Source organism: Leiobunum rupestre, chromosome 4 (genome assembly GCF_980474605.1).
Source record: "Leiobunum rupestre chromosome 4, qqLeiRupe1.1.hap1, whole genome shotgun sequence".
Lineage (NCBI taxonomy): Eukaryota > Metazoa > Arthropoda > Arachnida > Opiliones > Sclerosomatidae > Leiobunum > Leiobunum rupestre.
In genome coordinates, this window is record NC_143387.1 from 47,864,896 (window position 1) to 47,874,685 (window position 9,790).

At 37.5% G+C, this 9,790-nt stretch overlaps 1 long non-coding RNA gene across 1 annotated transcript; it reads left to right on the plus strand.

The window, feature by feature from the left end:
- The first annotated feature begins 343 nt into the window (after positions 1–343).
- LOC149948056 (uncharacterized) lies at positions 344–5,844 on the plus strand. Its single transcript, XR_016480495.1, has 4 exons — positions 344–525; positions 2,850–2,986; positions 3,749–3,829; positions 5,462–5,844. It is a non-coding gene; the product is annotated as an uncharacterized LOC149948056 (long non-coding RNA).
- The last annotated feature ends 3,946 nt before the right edge of the window (positions 5,845–9,790 follow it).

Here is a 9,790-nt window from a genome sequence, read left to right on the forward strand (position 1 = left end):
GAACCCTACGATGGAAGCGTCAAAGCGGAGTTAAACGCGCCCTCCCAGCGCTTAGTAGCAGACTTGCCAGCCCGCTGCCATTTGACCTTTGCTCGTGGCTATAGAGTTCGAGGAGGTGGTGCCACTACGTCATCGTAATATTACGTCCGCTGGCTGACTCTCTCCTCCTTCCTGCCATTAATTCTTGAAGCAATTATTCCTACTATGTAGAACGAAGGAATGTTAATGACTGGCTTGTTTTTAGGTTCCGTCCCCCACAACATTTGGCTAATTGAGATGCGAAATTAGATAAAAAGACCGTGGTTCGACGCAATAACGTTACATTTTCTCATCAAGCACCGAGAGACGCGTCAACACGGAGAGACAAGCCTTTTCCACTCCGACGCAAATTTCCCATTGGTTTCCCGTTAGCGTCCGCATTGACTTTCTAGTATTTTTATCCACCGAGTTTCGAGTTGTTAACTTTAAGGACCTGTTGGACAACCTCTTTGAAGGACTGTGACAGCGAGAACGAGATAATTCAAGGTGGGTACCGGTTTTCTTTAAGCTAATTAGTAGAGACACTGCGGAAACGGTTCAAACGGCAATTTATATTAATTTCCAATATTTCGAGTTTCAACAGGGTGACTTTCTTTAGGATTTATATTTCAATGTTATAGAGGCGAATATCAGCACATTTTCTATATAGAACTGTGCCCCCTTTTAGTTTGATATTTTAAGCTTTCTTCAACTTTTATTCCAAAATAATTTGAAATGAAGAAAAAGCTTTGTAAGAGCACAACGTGTGTTTTTGATAATTTCGAAAAATTAGTCAAACGTTTTAGTAATTATTTATTCCGCTCGTAGCGAATGAGAAAAAAACAGACCTTCATTTCGTTACTCGGGTTTTACGCTTAGTTCTCTCGCGGACCGTTTTTCAAATTAATTATAATTAACGGAAACTCACGAATGTCAACAAATTAATTAATTAAACTTCTCGGAAACTACCGCAATTTGGTTTAGATTAAAAAGATTATAAGGCAATCATTAGATTAGTAATTCCACGGGCGTTACGTTGAAACGGCAGTTCGTCCCTGTTCACCATCCACTTCACTCTTTCGACACTTTCTTCGCGACGTTTAAACAACTCCGAGTAAATTTCGCGGGCCAACTTATCGGAAATTTCCCAAAAGTATATATTGGAAATATTTAGATTTCACCACGAAACTTGCGAAACGTTCCTTAGAACGTTTACGTAAGTAAAACCAGAATTTGACTTCATGATTAGTATAGGTTGAATGGAACGAAGTAGAAGTGTATTTATATAAGATAGAGAAGCGTGAAATCTATCTGACCATGAGATGTCAGTTCACTTCAATGCCAAAAATGCACCTTATAATAATGGATATACATAGGGGAAGGAATAACCGAGGGAATAACCCTGGTATCCAAAAAATATTCGTATCAAATAATAGAATTCTAGCGAACACAAATGAAATTTCACTCGGATCCGTAACCAACTATTCGTCGCTTATTAATATCAATGTTTGAACGAGGAACTGGGTTCTACATGTATTTAGCTTTCTATTGGATATTAGGAGCTGATTTCCCCAAAACAATTGTTACCATTCGATAGCTGTTATAGCTTTAGTATAGGAAAAAGCAGATGTTATGATAGTATGAAACTTTTTCAACCTTAGATGATTCGTATAAGACCCAATTCCGGAATACGCAAATTTGGAAAACTCGAGAAATTTTGTGGAAGATAAAAAAATAATACCATCATTATGTTAAAATAGTTTGGATCATATGGTAGAACCGCTGTTTAAGCTATTTCACTTTGACAATTGTGACGAATTTGAGAAAGCGATGGTAATGTAAATCGGATAAATTACTTTCGATTAGGTAGAACCAAAAGGTACTTTCTTTTCCGGAGAGTTACCGGCGCATTAATAGGTTAATTAAACGAAATATCTGATCAATAAAGCTAAATACGTAGAAAACATCGTCACGTTTTTGTAAAAGGTGGGATGAAATATCAATTACTACAAAACTTACGCTACTATACAAAAATGACCGTCAAAATTCAAATCACGTCGCTTAAAAGGGGCGTTGTTTAAATGAAAAAGTGAAAAAAGGGGAAAGTTTATGATGTCATCCGCGTGGGACAAAGATTACCGACGGATCAGAAGAGCTAGACGAAGGAAGTAGACGCTCTCAGCGGCTATTAAAAGAACAACGGGGATTGCGAAAAGGGGTTTGCGCGTTCCAGAACGTGTTACCTTTTCCAGGTAATTACGAATCACCGGAGATTTGGGCAAAACGTCACTTTCCCCATTAGGAGAGATGAACCAGCAATAGCTCGAGATACGTGATATGACAAAGTCTCGGCTCATTTGGTTTCGGCCTAAAAAAAAAGGGGGGGGGGGTTTAGAAACGGAATAAAACCCTTTAAGAGGCCGATCTATACCGTGAAAACTATTGGTATATCTTACTTTTCCATCGCCGGATGCGGTGGCGGGAAATAAATTGTTGATCTAACTTCCGGGGCTTATAGAAACTACAAGCCAATCTTGAGCCGTCTCGCGAGGATTGAGTAGTTTACATATAGACGGCTTCTCGCGATTACTATAAAAAGAAATTGAAAGCAACTGATCTCTCAGACAGTCTCGAGTCGTAATACGTTGCCGGTCGACCCGTATACGAAATCACTTTCGCGGGAAAATAACCATTTTCGGTTTTATAACTGATTTGGAAATAATAAGAGTCGCGATACTATTTAAGGGGTTCGATTTCTATCGAGCGCGATAGACATTCGGGAATCCGGAGTTTCGACTTATTTGACGGCCGTTTTATTTTCAACTTTACAGAATTTGATCGGTTGACACGAAAGGAAAACGGAAATGAATTTTTGTTTGCTTCAAGTTATCTGCTGTTTGGTGATTTTGGGATTATCCTGCGCCAGGCCCTGGTCATTAACGAACATGGTGGAGAAAGCCGAGTACGAGTAAGCCATTTTCATTTATTTTTCATTGACATTTTTACTAGTTTCGAGCAGAAGTAACGTAATAACTATAAGTATGACACTTCATATTGTTTTTAATGATAATTTCTTGACCGAACCTTTTTTTCGTGACTGACATTATCGCCAAGCTTCGACTTGGACTTTCGCACGAACTTCGTAACGTTTTATCGTCCTTGGTAATAATGGACTAAGACTATAGTCTACGCGATAGCTCTGAAAATCAAATCGGTGATAATTTTTCCTATTTGACATACTTATTGTTTTTATGTTACTTATGTTTCGAGTCTTAGAAGTCTTCAAAGTTAAAGTCCTGGGTCGGGAACTCTGACCTGTACAAAACAATATAGTGAAATCGATTTCGTTAATTTAGACACCATGAAATGTGTATTTTATACCTTGCAAGTTAGTTATGGTATAATAGTGACGAATATTTTAGTGAATATAGTGAATTATTTTTAGTTTTAAATATGATACCTCGCTAGTTAAATTTACGTTCGACAATAAAGTATTTAATTATTTATCGAAGAAAAAATCCATAATTAAGTGAAAAGATTAAATAGGGAAATAAGCTTCGCTAGAAATTGTGAACGTTTACAAATTCTCGGATTTGAGAAAATAGTATCATGTCGTATACCTTGATTCTATAGGAGATATTATCGATTTTAAGTCATTTTCTCCGGTGATGAGCGCGCCATCTGGAAGGAAAGCTGGCTAGAATTAACATTTATTTTTTATGTTTGGCAGCGCCAAAGCGGCTAAACAATCAGCCGACCTGTATGAATATTTGAAAAAGATGAACGAAGAAGAGAAGAGATCGAGAACCAGGTATGAACAATGAGATTGTAAAATATATTTTTACAACGTTGTCCCGATACAGATGTCGCGCGAAGCCGTGGTTCGGTTTTTTCTTTCGGACTTCTGAATCTGACCCCTCTCGCGTATATTTTCAAAGTGGAATGGAATGGGGATGAAAAAAAAAATGATACAAAGAAGAACGAAATATAAAAATTAGATGTTAGAAAAATTTACGCTTAATTTTGGATCACGAGTGTCAGCAACTCAGAAAGAGCTGCGAAATGACAAGAAAATCAAATATTTGCAACTATATTTTAAAAAATTCTTTAAAAGTTTCACTTTTAAATAATAATCAGCTAGGTTAATACCCAAGGAACCACCTTAGGCTCAATTCATCGAGCAACTTTTAATGCCTTAAACAGGGTGCCGGGTTACAATGCGTAGGACGGTGATGGAAAGCCAACAGCTCCCTAAACTAACTATTACCGTTAAAGTCAACAAGTTTTTATGGGAAGGGGAAACCGAAAATTTCGGGAGCAAACCCCTTTAACCAGTGGGGAGAGAACTTGCAAGTTGCAACTCAACGCGGAAGGAGTGGTTCCGAGTTTTCTCCCAGTGCCACAAGCTGGGGTCTAACCTGGCTCCTCTTGCAGCGAGGTGAAAGTGCTAACCACTCCGCCAGCCCACCTTTGGAGCCAGATGTGTTAAGCGTTTATGACTCTCGGACTGGCCCTATTTGGAAGTCTACTCAACAATACGCAAATTCCGTATTTATTTTGGCAGTTTTTCGAAAGCGGATAACTTTAAAGTTTCATAGCATTTGTCTTTTCTGAAAGTAGATGGCGCGTTTAACTCTGACGGTAGTACCGAAATAGTGTATTCCTCGATTCTGGGAACGATGAAAACCGCGATATCACTAAATTACGTCATTTATCGTTAAATGATTACAAAATTACGCGCTGTCACGAGCAATCTCGAACGAATTTCACGATCATTTTTGAATTAGTCACAACATTACTATACACTTTTAAAGGTATTATAATGACCAAATACTGAAATTTAAAGCAAATGGAGGCTCCTGTCTAGTTGCATTCAGTAGCGATAGATGTCGTTAGCATATTAAACAAAACAAGTTGAGTAAGCATTAAAATCTAGCTTAAAGGTGTGACAAATTGGGAGCTTCTCGCGTTGATTGGCTGTTCGGAATCCCATGATAATTAACTTTTATACAAGTGGTTTCGGGTAGCCGATAGATGGCAGGCAACTCGCCTTTAGCTTTAAGTCCCCGGAAGGTGTTGCCACCTAGGGGCAACAAACACAAGGAGAACGCAGCTAGCCTTTAAACACGCTAACGCAGTGTTGTGTACAAATTTCATTGGACGAGCCTTTACGATGAACGTTTTACGGAAAGGGGAAGACAATTTCGGAATTTTCCCCTTCCGACGGCAGCAGGCGCTAAAGCGTCTAACCAATGAAAAAATGTACACGAGAAAATGCACGACTTTTGACGGGTTGCGTTCTCCTAGTGTGGGGTGCTGTGTTTGTTCTAGTTGCCACCTAGAAGCGCTTAAAATTAGAAGCGTTTTTGTAACCTTCTTTTTACTTTTTTTTAATAGAGCCGACAATTGCTTTATAAATATTGTGTGTATGTTTATTTTTCAGGAATATAGCTTGCCAAATATATTTGCCCGGATCGAACTGCGAGCACCAACAGATTCCAGGCATGTCGAAAGACGACGCCCATTGGAGAGAAGCTGGACCCGGAAAAAGATGAACTGCCCGATCCGACCACGGACTTCGAGGATCGCTACGAGGTCCAAATTGAAATCTCAGAACCAAAACCCACCAAAGATCTCCCGTTAATTTATTATTCATTTGAAAATATTGGTTTCCATTCCAACCAAATTAAGTTATTAGATGTTGTAAATAATCCATTTGAGCAGCTGCGTCACAATGTTGGGAAAAATATTTTTGTTTAATTTAAAAAATAGTTAAAAGTTTTGTAGCCACAAGTTATTATTTAAAACTTAACAGTGGAATCGAAGAGACCGAAGTTTCAAATGACGGCTCCCTTCTTGTGATATTTTCCATTTGTTTGCTAATTATTATTATTATTTTAATAAAATAAGTTGATTGTGATTTTGCGTCATTTTCATTATGTTAAAAAAACCTTTCGTCCTTAGAGCTTAGACAGCTTAATATTACGATAAGAATACTTTTAAAATTAACGCTCTTACATTTTTAAAATTTTTCGCAAACTTTTCGGTCCGATTTTATCAAGTTCCATTTGGAATTAAATTAAACCAGCTAGCGTAATAAATAGTTACGATTTAGCCGTAATGACGCGTTTTAGATTTGAAATTACATTTTTGTGGCCAGAAATTTCATTAGTTTCAAACGAAGAGGGTTTTTAAGTCTGGAAAATGGATAAAACAACTTTTCCTTTCCACCGCTTCTTTCGAAAAGACGGGACTTAAAACGACCATTTCTGGAAATCCCTTTTCGTTACTTCGATTATCGTTAGGGGTCGTCGCGAAGAGTACGAATTAAGGGGGCGATTGCGTTCTTTTAAAGCGATTTTCTCGACGCCACCTGATGCTCGGGCTCTCCCCTTCCAATATTATTTTTCCACTACTTTAAACCAAAATTGAACTAAAAGAGGAAATTTTATTTACGATTTAGAATTTCTCGCTTAGAGTAGAACGACTCTTCCGCCAGATTCAATCGCATTTACAAGAGGGCCAATTTGTTTATTCAATTGCTTACGCGGAACGAGCATTAAGATTCTCGACAGAAAAGCTCCCGCGTACACGCCTCTCGTAACGCTCGTATTTAAAATAAAAGTGAAACTACCGAGAATCTAATTGTCTCGGGAACATCCGGACGCGTTACGAAACTGGCTGATGATCGCGGAGGTGGTGTACTTAAGTGGTATTACGATCCGAACCTTCAATTTACTGGCAGACCGACTCTCGCGTATTGCTCAATAATAAGAGCTTTGCATCTCCGACGGCTGCAGCCTCGTAATTGCGACTAATAACATTCAATTTATGTTTATAACATCTGTCCCCAAGTCGAAGGGAACGATTGAAATGATCGTGCAAAAATTACGAGTCAGCTCCAAATTCTTCTTCGGAGAAAACCATCCGCGATAAAGCTAAATTAGCCTTTTCATTTTACATAGAGCCGCGCAGTGGCCAACGCGAAAAGTTCATAAACTGCAAATCGTCTGCTTAGCACACGAAAATTCACCAGTTTATGTGTAAACTGAAAAGGCTAATAGGCGCATCAATAAATGACGCTCTCCCAGGTAGCACCATCACGTACATATTACGTGTTTCATCGAGGTTTCTAAAACGTATACGAAACACGTTTGTTAACGTTGATCATGTCACCAGTTAGCACGTGTTTCACCACGTAGTTTTAAAGTGTTAAATTACGCGTACATTTAGATTAAAAAAGCGCCTATTAAGTTCAAATCACTTTAATTTTGAAAACAATAACCGTGTTTTTTATTTAAATTATACCGCATTAATCAGTGATTTTGCGCGTATTAAGGAGTTATTTTTTGTGAATTTAGCGGTTAGTTTCCGTGAATTCAGGTATTATTTCGCGAGGGGCTAACCACTCTCTGAAAATCTGTACACCGATTACATAATTATGAAAATGAGTACAGACTTTGGTAGTGCTAAATCTGTACTCACTTACGTAATCATTTTAGTGCAGTCAAAGCTACAGGCCTGTACACCGATTACGGGGAGTGATCAGCCCCTCGTTATTTCGCGTACATTAATTGTATATTTTTTGTGTGTCAATCGGTTTTTTTTCGTTGGTCAATCGGTTATTTTGCGTGCATTAATTGTTTGCGCCCCCAAATGAGTACTTGAGCATCCCCAATTTACTAATTTCATAGGTGTGGAGATAAAAATGACTCAAGGCATTGGAACCCCCAAAAAGAATTTGAGCGCCCCCGAGTTTTGGCGGCTGTGTACGGGCCTGATTTTGGGTGTATTAATTGGTTATTTTGTGTGCATTAATTGTTTGTGTTGGGTACAATTGGTTATTTTTTGTGCAGTCATTGGTTATTTTGCGTGCAATAGTTGGTTTTTTTGTGTACATTAATTGGTTATTTTGGGTGCAATAATAAGTTAGTTTCTGTGCATTAGTTGCTTATTTTGGGCAGGCCCGTACATGGGGGGGGGGGGGCGCCAGGGGATGCTCAGACATTAACAGATAGTGTAATGAATATCAAAAACATATGACTACGAAACAATTTCTACCTCTTCAATGCAGTATTTCTTAAATAGATCTCCGTTCTCTGTTATTCTGCCCAATTATCTTACAAAATGTATGTGAAGGACATACTCCACGAAATTGAATAATAAAACAGAAGATATACTTATAGTTAATTTGATTAAATTAATGAATAGACCTCAGAAAAGAGGTTTTCAAAAATAGATTTATAAACCCCTTTTGAAATCTTGAAATGGAGACCTTTTCAGCGTTTGAAAGTCAAACAATCCTTCGGAAAACAGTACGCCATAAATAAAAAACCGCTTTATACACGAAAAAAAGCTTAATGCATGCAAAATAATAGATTAATGTATTCGAAATAATTTCTTAGTGCACGCAAAACAAGTGCTTATTACTCGAAAAATAACCTCTTATTGTATGCCAAATATCCGTTTAATAAAAACTAACAGCATAACTTACGGCAAATAAAACTATAAATAATAATAATAATAACCAATAGTTTCACGCAAAATAATGAATTAATGCACGACAGTAACTTCTTAATGCACGACAGTAACTTCTTAATGCACGACAGTAACTTATTAATGCACGGCAAATATCCCTAACCACATGAAAAATAAACAATTAATGCACGCAAAATAACCAATTAGTGCACGAAAAAGAAGAGTTTGACACACGAAAAATAAGAAATTAATGTACTCGAAATAATCTCTTAATGAAATTTAAAGGGACTCCAAAGAAGGCAGCGGGAGGGGGGGGGGGGGTTTGAATTTTTTTAAATTCTCGCGCCGAGTCGGTCACGTGATGTTTCTCTCTAGAATATAGAAATCCGTCAAGTTGCACAAATTTCTTGTGAATTTTTTAAAATATATATATAAATACGCGAAAAATAACTCCTTACTACACGCCAAATACCAGCTTAATACCTAATGATTTAATGTAATTTAAACTTAATAAGCGCATTGTATAATCGGTAAGTAAGCATAATTTAACACTTAAAAGTACCTAGTGAAAGTTAAGAGGGGGTAAGGAAGGTGATACAAATTTTGCGTAGTCAAAGATACGCCCAAGGGAGGGTTTTTAAAAGGAATCATTCACTTGTCTACGCCACTGGTTATTCGTCCACTTTTTGAAACCTCAATTACCAATGTACTGATATATTTTGCGAATAAATCCGGTATAGCAGGAGCACGTGTAAATTAGGCATATATCTACGTGAGCACAACGTAAAGGTTACCACTTTTAAAACCTAGTTATTTATCTACTATTCATATATGAAAAAAGCTACCTGTCTGCCAATCTAGTGTTATAATCACCATATTTATACGTAGGAAACACGTGCAGTGAAACACATGACTGAATAAGTAACTTCCTCGCCAACGCGCATGCGCGAGTCACTGAATAAAATAGTCACTTGTTTATGCTATAGTAAGTTGCAGGCTAAGAAAGACAAAATATATAGTACAGTCGACGCAAGGATACCTCAGACCATTTCCGGCCAGTCGACCGCGCGTAATTTAAATTTGACCACTTTACAGTCAATTTCAAATTTCGTGAGTTTCATCGTTTTTTCGCGCCATCTAGGAACCGAAATTGGAATCTATTTTTTAATTTCATGTTGTCATGAGTTTAATTACTGAATGCAGCTAAAGAAGGTTCGATAATTGAAGCTCCAAATATTTTAAATAGGTTACTATAAAAAGCATGATAAAGGTTTAACAAGTAAAGAGAAAAATA